The sequence below is a fragment of the Pongo pygmaeus genome, chromosome 21 (assembly GCF_028885625.2).
Source record: "Pongo pygmaeus isolate AG05252 chromosome 21, NHGRI_mPonPyg2-v2.0_pri, whole genome shotgun sequence".
In the NCBI taxonomy this organism is placed as follows: Eukaryota; Metazoa; Chordata; class Mammalia; order Primates; family Hominidae; genus Pongo; species Pongo pygmaeus.
In genome coordinates this window covers 38937616-38950260 of record NC_072394.2, presented here as the reverse complement: position 1 = coordinate 38950260, position 12645 = coordinate 38937616, and the positions used below count along the sequence as shown (strand labels likewise).

General features: G+C 44.4%; 1 protein-coding gene and 1 long non-coding RNA gene across 16 annotated transcripts in view; one reads left to right on the top strand and one right to left on the bottom strand.

The window, feature by feature from the left end:
* Positions 1–12645, bottom strand: part of DLGAP4 (DLG associated protein 4) — a 223829-nt gene that overhangs the window by 11831 nt on the left and 199353 nt on the right. The gene's annotated exons all lie outside the window — the stretch shown is intronic.
* The window catches only part of LOC129021610 (uncharacterized), a 76124-nt gene that overhangs the window by 61437 nt on the left and 2042 nt on the right, over positions 1–12645 (top strand). For all 3 annotated transcript variants that reach the window (XR_008496089.2, XR_008496092.2, XR_010125162.1), the window contains one exon: positions 10214–10275. This is a non-coding gene — a long non-coding RNA (uncharacterized LOC129021610). The remainder of the gene's footprint in view (positions 1–10213; positions 10276–12645) is intronic.

Here is a 12645-nt window from a genome sequence, read left to right as displayed (position 1 = left end):
TGAATTTCCCAGGACAAAGTACTGTCAATTTTTTTTTTTTTTCTTTCCTGAGACGGAGTCTAGCTCTGTTGCCCAGACTGGAATGCAATGGTGCAATCTGGGCTCACTGCAACCTCTGCCTCCCGGGTTCAAGTGATTCTCCGGTCTCAGCCTTCCAAGTAGCTGGGATTACAGGTGCGCACCACCACGCCCCACTAACTTTTTGTATTTTAGTAAAGATGGAGTTTCACCATGTTGCCCAGGCTGGTCTCAAACTCCTGAGCTCAGGCAATCCACCCACCTCGGCTCCGAAAGTGCTGGGATTACAGGCGTGAGCCACCGTGCCCAGCCAGTACTGCCACATTAAAACTCTGAGGCATGGCATGCAAAGTACTAGAATCCTACAACAAGTTATACTAGGATCAGGATTAGAATAAGGATTTTTGTTGTTAGCATTATGCCAACTCTATAATGTGCACACTGTCTACTAAGCACAGCATAGGCTTCTGAAAACAAGTGATCTGTGTGGACCTTTTATTTTTAACTGGGCACATAGCCTGGAATCAAGCATTTCCTAGACTCCCCTGCAGCAAGATATGCATAGTTGTATGTCTAAATTCTGGCCAAAGCAGTGGAAGCAGAAGCAGTGCGTGGGCCAGCTTGTTCTCCTTTGCTGTCGGTTCCTTTTGCTGGCTGGAATGCACTTAGGATGCTGGGATCCAGCAGCACCCTGACAGTTGAGAAGATCTTATCAATGAAAGCCAATTAATGGCATCAAACCGCAAGGAAACAAAAAAGCCTGTGGCTCCACCATCACTATCTCAGACATTCTTGAGAATGAAATAAACAGTCTTGTTTAAATCACTTTTTAGAAATGTTTTAGTGTTATGTGTAGGCAAATGTAATCCCAATTAATATAGCCTCAAACTAGTAGGGTTTGTAAAAGGAGTGAGGAGAGGAGTTAATCCAAAAGAAGGGAAGAAAGAGGAAAAAAGACACCTCAGAAAAGGAGGCTGGGCTCAGTGGCTCATGCCTGTAATTCCAACACTTTGGGAGGCCCAGGTGGGAGGACTGCTTAAGGCTAGATAGAAGTTTGAGACCAGCCTGGGCAACATAGTGAGAGCCCGTCTCTATTTAAATAAATAAATTAAAATACATTTAAAAAGCACAAATCCCCCAAAATAGCATGGTAAGAATAAACCTAAATATATAGAAATCACCTCGTAAAAATGGACTACATGACCTATTTCTAAACTAAAAATCAGGAAACTGGATAAAACATAAAATCCAGGTATATGCTGATTACAAGAGACATGATTAATAAGGACAGTGAAAGGTAAAAAGTAAATGGATGGAAAGAGATATACCAGACAAACACTAATTAAAGGAAGTCTGCTACCGTAATAGTCATAATACATATAAGATGACTCCCAGGCAAACACAAACATAGATTCTGAAAAACAGAATGGATCAGTGAACATCTGCCAGGAATATTACAATTCTAAACTTGATCCATCCAATATCTTCAAAATATATCAAGCAAAAGTTTTTTTAAGGAGAAATGGACAAACCATTTTATAGAAAGTGGTGTGATACAGACATGCAATGAATGGAAAACAGTAAACCCAAGCTCATCTTTTGGATGGACGCACCCCTCCCCCATTCCAGTTCTGCCTTCACACCTAATCTCAGTGGTCCTTGGAGTGACTGGTGGGCCTCCTCTCTCCTGGATGCCAGTTTCAAATCTGCTCTCCAGAGACGTCCTACGCGTCCTCCCCACCTCCTTACCCTGAGGTGAAGACTCTGCTCCCGCCTGCCTCACCTCACCTCTCCTCAGACATGGCCTTTCTCCTGTCCCTGTGGAGAAGCTATCTGTTCTCTACTTGGGCAGTAATTTGATTCCTTCTCACCTAAGGATAACCCCAATAGTTGCCGGTTTTCTCTCCAGCATAATAAGCTCCCTTTCTCTAACAAGGTCATTCTCAGCAACATATAAACATGCTTATATTGCTCCATTAAAAAAACAAAACAAGGACAGGCGCGGTGGCTCATGCCTGTAATCCTAACACTGTGGGAGGCTGAGACGGGGGGACTGTTTAAACCCAGGAGTTTGAGATCAGCCTAGGCAACAAAGTGAGATTGCATCTCTACATAAAAAAAATTTTTAATTAGGCAGGTGTGGTGGTGCACTCCTGTGTTCCCAGCTACTTGGGAGGCTGGGGTGGGAGGATCAGTGGAGCCCAGGAGTTCAAGGCTGCATTGAGCTGAGATCACACCACTGCACTTCAGCCTGGGTGACAAAGTGAGACCCTATCTCAAAACAACAGCAACAACAACAACAACAACAGCAACAACAACAACAACGAAACAGCTGTCTCCTTTGACCCTACATCCCTCCATTTCTCTGCTTCCTTGTACAGGAAAATCCATGCATATGGTCTCCAGTGACTCTCCTGTTTTCTCTTCTCTTAATCCTCCTTCTATCAGGCTGCCTTACCCATGCTTCCACCATCACCATTCCACCAAAATGGCCCTTGATGTATCTAATGACCTCTGCCTTTCTAGATCTGGCTTGGTGAGCCCTTCAGCTGCCTTTGACACTGTGGATTCTCTCCTTGAGAACGTTGTTCAGGTGGCTTCCAATTGCTCTTCCTTTGATCTTGCCATTTATTCCTTCCTTTCCACCGCTAAGTGTTCATGTCTCTGGGCTCAGTCCTTAGATAGCTTGTCTTCTCTACTTATTAGGCATTCTCATCTTATTCATCTTAATCTATACTCTGGTAACTCCCAAATAGAATCTTCAAACTGGACCTATCCCCAGACTCATATATCCAACTGCCTGATTGACTTCTCTATTCTGATGTCTAACAAAGGATATCAAATTTAACATGTTCCAAACCAAACTCCTGACTTTCCCCCAGATCGACATTTCCTATAGTTTTCCCCATTTCAGCGGCAACGCCATCCTCTTCTTCACTCAGACTCCAAGCCACGTTTGGCTCCCTTACTCTTACCCCATATCTAATCTTTCGAGAAATCCTGTTCTATCTTCAAAATATATCCACAGTCTGATTCCTCCATTAAAGTCTCTCTCACCCAGATTGTTAAATCCTCCTAACTCATCTCCCAGCTTCCATTTGTGTGCCAATGGAAGGTACATGGAGGTTCTCATTTGGATAGAGAAGCCAGATTAATCCTTTAAAAAAGTATGTCAAGTTGCAGCACTCAAAACTGATGAGCTCTTCTTGGAGTAAAACCAAGCCTTTAATAATGGCCTCTGATGGGCAGATCACTTGAGTTCAGGAGTTCAAGACCAGCCTGGGCAACGTGGTGAAACTCCCAGCCAGGTGTGGCGGGCTTGTGGTCCCAGCTACTTGGGAGGCTGAGGTGGGAGGATTGCTTGAGCCTGGCAGGTGGAAGTTACAGTCAGCCAAAATTGCACCGCTGCACTCCAGCCTGGGTGAAAGAGTGAGACCCCATCTCAAAAAAAAAAAAAAGGGCCTCTGAGACCCCTGTGATCTGGGACGCCCCCAGTCTGACTTCGTCTCCCATCCCTCTCCTCTGGCTCATGGCTGCAGCCCGCTGGTGGCTTCCCTCAGCCTTGCGCGTGTCAAGCATGTGCCCATCAGTCAGGTGCTGCTCCCTCTGCCTGGAAAGTTCTTCTCCCCAGATCTCTACAGATTTCCTCTCTCCCTCTCTTCAGGTTTCTGCTCACAGGTCACCTGGCCAGGGATGCCCTCCCTGACCACCCTGAATGCAACAGCAACACCGCCCCTGCCTGTGCAGCGGACACTATACTGCTCTTACCCTTCCTGGTTATTTGTTACTGCTCACCTGGTTATTGCTTACCACATTTGGTTGTTTGGTATCCCTTCCCATGAGGGGAGGGATTTTGTTGTGTTCACTGCAACATCCCCAGAAGCCACAACAGTACCTGGCATAAGGTAGGTACTCAATAAATATTCACTGAGTGAGTAACAGTGAGGACCAAAGTAGAGATATGGACCTATTATTCCACACTGTCCTGAAGCACCTTGCCATACAGTTGGACAAGATATCAGTAAGATCAGAGAGACGAGGGGCCAGGCGCGGTGACTCACGCCTGTAATCCCAGCACTTTGGGAGGCTGTGGCGGGCGGATCACGAGGTCAGGAAATCAAGACCATCCTGGCTAATACGGTGAAACTCCGTCTCTACTAAAATTACAAAAAATTAGCTGGGCGAGGTGGTGGGCACCTGTAGTCCCAGCTACTCGGGAGGCCGAGGCAGGAGAATGGTATGAATCCGGGAGGTGGAGCTTGCAGTGAGCCGAGATCGCACCACTGCACTCCAGCCTGGGCAACAGAGCAAGACTCCGTCTCAAAAAAAAAGAGATCAGAGAGACAAAATTGGCATTCTTGGCAAACAAACAATATAATCATTTATGATGCAAATCCAAGAGAACCATGTTGGATTCTCTTGGTTGCCAGACACAAGATCAACATACAAGGATCAAACATTTCTACCTACTAGCTGTGACTAATTAGAATATGCATTTTTTTTTTTTTTTTTTTTTTTTTTTTGAGACAGGGTCTCCCTCTGTCGCCCAGGCTGGAGCGCGGTGGCATGATCTCGGCTCACCGCAACCTCCACCTCCCGGGTTCAAGTGATTCTCCTGCCTCAGCCTCAGAAGTAGCCGAGATTACAGGTGCCCACCATGACACCCAGCTGATTTTTGTATTTTTAGTAGAGATGGGGTTTCACCATGCTGGCCAGGCTGGTCTCGAGCTCCTGACCTCAAATGATCTGCCTACCTCGGCCTTCCAAAGTGCTGGGATTATAGGAGTGAGCCACTGCACCTGGCTGTAAATATTTTTTAAATGATCAATTTCACAAAACTCAACAAAAACTACTAGAAAGTACCAAGGAATAAATCTAATAAAAATATGCAGGAGGCCAGGTGCAGTGGCTCATGGGTGTAATCCCAGCACTTTGGGAGGCTAAAGCAGGAGGACTGCTTGAGCCCAGGAGTTCAAGACCAGCCTGGACAACATAGTGAGACCCCATCTCTACAAAACAATCTCAAAGTTAGCTGAGCATGGTGGTACACACCTGTAGCCTCAGCTACTTGGAAAGCTGAGGCAGGAGGATCACCTGAGCCCAGGAGGCTGAGGCTGCAATGAGCCAAGATCATGCCATTGTGCTCCAGCCTGGGTGAAGAGTGAGACCTTTTCTCAAAAAATTAAATTAAATGAAAATTAAAATATGAAAGACCTTCATAGAGAAATTACTCAAACTTGGATAGAAGGATATAATAGGATTCTTGAATAAATGGAGTGATAAAGTTGATTTATAGTTGAGAAGATTCAATATTTTAGTTATCAATTCTTCCTCAATTAATCTATAAGCTCACTCTACTTCCAGTTTTCATCCCAACAGAATTTTTCTGAGGAACTTGATATACAAATTCTATAATTTATATTGGAAGAATGAAGATATAAGAATAGTTTTTCTTTCTGCAGAAAAAGGATAAAGAAGGAGCACTCACCAGATACCAAGGCATGCTACAAAGCCATGGTAATTAAAAGTTATATTAACACAGCTGGGCACGGTGGCTCACTCCTGTAATCCCAGCACTTTGGGAGGCCGAGGCAGGCAGGTCAGCTGAGGTCAGGAGTTTGAGACCAGCTTGGCCAACATGGCGAAACTTCATTTCCACTAAAAATACAAAAAATTAGCCGGGTGTGGTTGCATGCACCTGTAGTCCCAGCTACTCAGGAGGCTGAGGCAGGAGAAGCGCTTGAACCCAGGAAGCAGAGGTTGCAGTGAGCTGAGATCATGCCACTGCACTTCAGATGGGGTGCCAGAGCGAGACTCGCCAAAAAAAAAAATTAAGTAAACAAATAAATGAAAATAGTTGTGCTAACATACAGAACAGAGCCCAGAAACATACCCCTGCATAAGTATGGAATCTGCATCACTAAACACTGAAAAAAGAAAGAGACTTCAGGCCAGGCGCGGTGGCTCACGCCTGTAATCCCAGCACTTTGGGAGGCTGAGGCAGGCGGATCACTTGAGGTCAGGAGTTCGAGAGCAGCCTGACCAATATGGAGAAACCCCGTCTCTACTAAAAATACAAAATTAGTGGGGCGTGGTGGCGCATGCCTATAATCCCAGCTGCTCGGGAGGCTGAGACAAGAGAATCGCTTGAACCCAGGAGGCAGAGGTTGCAGTGATCCCAGATCACGCTATTGCACTCCAGCCTGGGCAACAAGAGCGAAACTCTGTCTCAAAAAAAAAAAGACAAGCAATAATGTGGCAGAAAATATTGGTCATATTGTAATAGGCACAGTGTAACTATCCATATATATAAAGAACTACAAATTGATTTTTAAAGTACTTTTTGTTTTTTTGAGACAGGGTCTCACTCTGTTGTCCAGGCTGCAGTGCAGTGGCACAATCATACCTCACTACAGCCTTACTCTCCCACACTCGAGCAATCCTCTCACCTTAGTCTCCTGAGTAACTGGGACTACAGGTGTACACCACAACGCTCAGCTAATTTTTTATTTATTTTGATTATTTATTTATTTATTTTTTGAGATGGAGTCTAGCTCTGTCGCCCAGGCTGGAGTACAGTGGTGCAATCTCGGCTCAGTGCAGCCTCTGCCTCCCGGGTTCAAGTGATTCTCCTGCCTCAGCCTCCCGAGTAGCTGGGATTACAGGCGCCTGCCACCACGCGCAGCTAATTGTTGTATTTTCAGTAGAGACGGGGTTTCACTGTGTTGGTCAGGCTGGTCTCAAACTGCTGACCTCAGGTGATCCTCCCGCCTCAGCCTCCCAAAGTGCTGGGATTATAAGCATGAGCCACCGCGCCTGGCCAATTGTTTATTTTTAAATTTTCATTTGTAGTAGACATGAGGTCTCACTATGTTGCCCAGGCTAGTTTTGAACTCCTGAACTCAAGCAATCTTCCCACGTCAGCCTCCCAAAGTGCGGGGATTAAAGGCATGAGCCACCATGCCCAGAGGATTTGAAAAGTACTGAGAATCCAATAGAAGAATGAATAGAGTATACAAGTAATTCACAGGAGTAAAGTTTGAATGGCCAATATAAATAAAATTAAAATATGCACAGCTTCTCTAGTAACCAAGTAAATGTGAAATAAATCGACTGGTTTTAATTTTCCACTTATCAAGTAAGTGATTTAAAGTCCAACAAGATCAAGTATCAGTAAGTATACTAGGGAAATGGCAACTTTCAAACACTTGGTGTAAGGATACACTGATATAACCTCTTTGGAGAGCAATCAGGCAGAATTTATTAAAATATGTGTTTCCTCCCATCCAGTGATTCTGTCCAAGGTAAGTACTCCAGAGAAATAATCCCACGTCACGGCAGAGAGACATGCACCAGAGTGTTGATGAAATGCGGAAAACACCAAAATGGCCCGGGTGCCGTGGCTCACGCCTATGATCCCTTTGGGAGGCCCAGGCGGGCGGATCACCTGAGGTCGGGAGTTCAAGACCAGCCTGACCAACATGGAGAAACCTCGTCTCTACTAAAAATACAAAAAATTAGCTGGGCATGGTGGCACACGCCTGTAATCCCAGCTACTTGGGAGGCTGAGGCAGGAGAATTGCTTGAACCCGGGAGGCGGAGGTTGCAGTGAGCCGAGATCGCACCATTGCACTCCAGACTGGGTAAAAAGAGAGAAACTCCATCTCAAAAAAAAAAAAAACCCCGAAACATCATTAGGAAAATGGTCAAAGAGAATGTAGTATATGCGTATGAATTTAACAGAAATGAACTAGATCTCTATGTATCAAAGTAGACATAGTGTTCAATATGAAATTGTTCTTTTTACTGCAGCTTAACAGTGGATGTAACTGCTTCTTTGCTGTGGCAGATTGTTTTCTGAATACAATCTCTCTTGTTCCTCCTCCTCTTCTAAAACCTTGATACTTCCCCATGAAGAGGTAGAGTCCAATACTCCCCTCCTTCAACCTTAAGCCCCGCCTTGGGCTTGTGACTTGCTTGTAACCAATCAAATACAGTGGAAGAGTTACTAGGTGACTTCCAGGGCTAGGTCAGAAAAGGATGCAACCTCAGGGTTCAACACACACTTGGGCCTGGAGCCACCATGCAAGAAGGCTGCCATGCAGCAAGGGAGCAAAGGCACGTGGAGGGACATACATAGGGGCTGTGGCTGGCAGTCCTGGCCTTTGAGTCATCCTTGTTTAAGTGCCAGGCACACACGTTAACTACCTTTAGGTAATTCCATACCTCAGATGTCATGTCACCCCCAGCCCTTGAGCCTTCCCATCTGAAGCCCCAGGCTTTATGGAGAAGAAACAAGATGTTCCTGCCACGCTCTTTCTGAACTGCTGACATACAGAATCCATGACCATAATAAAATGGTTGTTTTGTGCCATTAGGTTTGGCGTGACTTGTTATGCCCTTCCTGCTTCTGTGTCTTTGCTCTCTCCATCTGGAATAACTTTCCTCTCCCCCAGCCTGTAGATATTCTCTGAGGCCCAGCTACGAATGGTATCTCCTTGGTGGAGTTCCTCACAGATTTAAGAGGGGTGACCTTAAAACTTGTGGCCATGGCTGGGTGTGGTGGCTCACACCTGTAATCCCAGCATTTTGGGAGGGTGAGGTGGGCAGATCACTTGAGGTCAGGAGTTCAAGACCAGCCTGGCCAACATGGTGAAACCCCGTCTCTACTAAAAATACAAAAATTAGCTGGACGTGGTGGCACGTGCCTGTAATCCCAGCTACTCAGGAGGCTGAGGCACGAGAATCACTTGAACCCAGGAGGTGGAGGCTGTGGTGAGCCGAAATTGTACCACTGCACTCCAGCCTGGGCAACAGAGTGCAACTCTGTCTCACAAAAACAAAACAAACAAACAAAAAAACCAACTTGTGGCCACAAGTCAGGGCCTTGAGTGGATGTACAGAATTTAATCAGAGAGCCTTGCAATTTCAATGAAGAGTATCATTCTTAAGAGACAGGAAACATTATTCACAACGGCCAAAAGGTAGATGCAATCCACCTATCCACTGGCAAATGAATAGATACATAAAATGTAGTCTCTACATACAATGGAATATTACTCAGCCTTAACAAGGGAGGGAATTGTGACACATGCTATGGATGAACCTTGAAGACATGCAAAGTGAAATACGCCAGTCACAAAAGAACAAATGCTGCATGGTTCCACTTACATGAAGTAGCTAGAATAGTCAAACTCATAGAGACAAAGCAGAGTGGTGGCTGCCAGTGGCTGGGGGGTAGGAGGGAATGGGGAGTTAGTGTTTAATGGGTACAGAATTTCAGCTGGGGAAGACAAAACAAGTTCTAGACATGGACGGTGGTGATGGTTATACAACAATGTGAATTTAATGCCACAGACTGTAAACTTGGTTGAAATGGTAATTTTCATGTTATATATATTTAACCACAATTCAGAAAAATAAATTATCTGAAAAGAACATTGTCAAGTTTAAAGTTCTTCAGGTTTAGACAAGAGGGCAATGTAAAATCCAATCAAGACAGGCAGCCACCTGGGTGGGTGGGCACTGCTGAGTTCCCTGACCTACGTATTTTGGATAAGGGACATGAGCTATGTGACTCCATCTGTCTGTAAGTTACAGTAACTGATACAGGGCTATGAAAAGGGCTCCCTCTAGAGTTCGTGTTCAACTGCAGGAGTTCTGGTGTGGTTATCCAGAAACATCATAAAAGACCCCTTCCCTCCCAGGTAGACAGGAAGGTAATACCAATATCGTTTGGTATGACATAATTTCCTTTACAGGTAAACATCTTCTTGCTCTAGAAATAACTAGAATTAAGTATAGTAAAGGAAAGTTAAAGGGAATCAAACCCACAGAATCACCCTATTGGCATGAAGCAATCTGTGCACCCTGCCCCCGGCTTACTATCTCAATCTGTGCTACTCAATACAGCAGCTACTAGACACATGTGGTTAGTAAGCACCTGAAATGTTGCTTGTCTGAATTAAGATGTGCTGTAAGAGTCAAATATACACTAAATTTTAAAGACTTACTATGAAAAGGAATATAAGATATTGCAATAATTTTATATTGAATATATGGTGAAATACAGCTGACCCTTGAACAACACAGATTTGAACTGCAAAGATGTACTTATGTATCAATTTTCTTCCCATCTGCCACTCCTGAGACAGCAGGACCAACATTCCTCCTCTTCCCCATTCCTCTTCCTCAGTGTACTCAATGTGGAGACAAGGATGAAGACCTTTATGACGATCCACTTCTGCTTAATGAACAGTAAGTATATTTTATCTTCCTTATGATTTTTTCCTTTTGAGACAGGGTCTCCCTCTGTCACCCAGGCTGGAATGCAGTGGCCCAATCTTGGCTCACTGCAGCCTCGACCTCCTGGGCTCAAGCGATTCTCCCTGCTTGTCTGCCTCCCGAATAGCTGGAATGTCAGGCACATGCCATCATGCCTGGCTGATTTTTATATTTTAGGTAGAGATGGGGTTCTCGCTATGTTGACCAGGCTGGTCTTGAACTCCTAGGCTCAAGAGATCCTCTCGCCTCGGCCTCACAAAGTGCTGGGGTGCTGGGATTACAGGCACGAGCCACCACACCCGGCCTAAAACCACTATTCTAAGAAGGGGTCCATAGAAAGCCTACTTAAAACAAGCCCTGCCCACACAAAGCTGCCAGTCAGCTTCTCAGTGCCTCAACTGTTTATCTTAAATTTTTATTAATATATGCTCATAATTTAAAAAAATAAGTGGAGACACAAGCAACAAAAGGAAAAAATGGACTTCATCAAAACTAAGAACCTTTGTGCGTCAGCTAGGCGCGGTGGCTCACGCCTGTAATCCCAGCACTTTGGGAGGCCAAGGCAGGCAGATCATGAGGTCAGGAGTTCGAGACCAGCCTGGCCAACATGGTGAAACCCCATCTCTACTAAAAATACAAAAAATTAGCCAGGCATGGTGGCATGCACATGTAATTCCAGCTACTCAGGAGGCTGAGGCAGGAGAATTGCCTGAACCCAGCAGGCGGAGGTTGCAGTGAGCCGAGATCGCGTCACTGCACTCCAGTCTGGGCAACAGAGCAAGACTCCGTCTCAAAAAAAAAAAAAAAAAAAAAAAAAAAGAACCTGTGTGCATCAAAAGTCACCAGGAAGAAAGTGAAAAGACAGTCTCCAGAATGGGAGAAAGTATCTGCAAATCATATATGTGATGAGGGTCTAGCACCCAGAACATATAAAGGACTTACAACTCAGTAACAAAAAGACAAACCACCCAATTAAAAAATGGGCGAAGGCCTTGGCCATTTCTTCCAAGAAGACATACAAATGACCAACAGACACATGAAAAGATGCTCAATATCATAAGGGAAATACAAATCAAAATGACAATGAGATACTACTTCATCTACTTCATAGCCGTTAGGATGGCTAGAATTTTTTTAAAAGACAGAAGATAACAGGTGTTGGTGAAGATGTGGAGAAACTGGAACCTTTGTGCTTTGCTGGTAGGAATGTAAAATGGTATAGCTTCTATGGAAAGCAGTTCAGCCGTTCCTCAAAAAGTTAAACATAGCGTTACCAGATAACTTAGCAATTTCACTCCCCAAAGAATTAAAAACAGGGACTCAAATACGCCAATCTTCATAGCTGCATTACTCACAATAGCCAAAAGGTGGAAACAACCCAAGTGCCCAGCAACAGATGAACAAAATGCCGTATATATTGTACACATAATGGAATACTAGTCAGCCATAAAAATGAAGCCATAAAAACGAAAATGCTGTAACATGGATGAACCTTGAAGACATGCCAAACACAAAAGGACAAGGCAAATTCGTAGACACAGCAAGTAGAGGATACCAGCAGCTAGGCAGAGAGGATAATGGGGAATTACTGTTTAATGGGTAGATTCTATGTTTTAGATGAAAGTTTTGGAAATAGCGGTTGTGATGGTAGCGCAATATTGTGAATGTAATTAATGCCATTGAATTGCACACTTAAAAACAGTTAAAAGGTAAACTTTATGTTATATATATTTTACAACAAAAAAAGGAAAACAAAAATAGAAGTTTGACCTAGAATTTCTACTCCAAAATAAATGAATATACATCTATACAAAAACTTGTATATGAATATTCTAGCAGTATTATTCATAATAGCCAAAAAGTACAAACAACCCAAATGTCCATCAACAGAAGAATGGATAAATAAAATGTAGTGTGAAATGAAATATTATTCAGCAACAAAACAGAATGAAATACTGGCATATGCTACAACATGGATGAACCTCAAAAACATGCCAAGTGAAAGCCAGACACAAAAGGCCATATATGGGGCCGGGTGCAGTGGCTCACGCCTGTAATCCCAGCACTTTGGGAGGCTGAGGCGGGCGGATCATGAGGTCAGGAGATTGAGACCATCCAGGCTAACATGGTGAAACCCCGTCTCTACCAAAAATACAAAAAATTACCCAGGCGTGGTGGCAGGCGCCTGTAGTTCCAGCTACTGGGGAGGCTGAGGCAGGAGAATGGCGTGAACCTAGGAGGCGGAGCTTGCAGTGAGCCAAGATTGAGCCACTGCACTCCAGCCTGGAAGACAGAGCGAGACTCCACCTCAAAAAAAAAAAAAGGCCACATATGGTATGATTC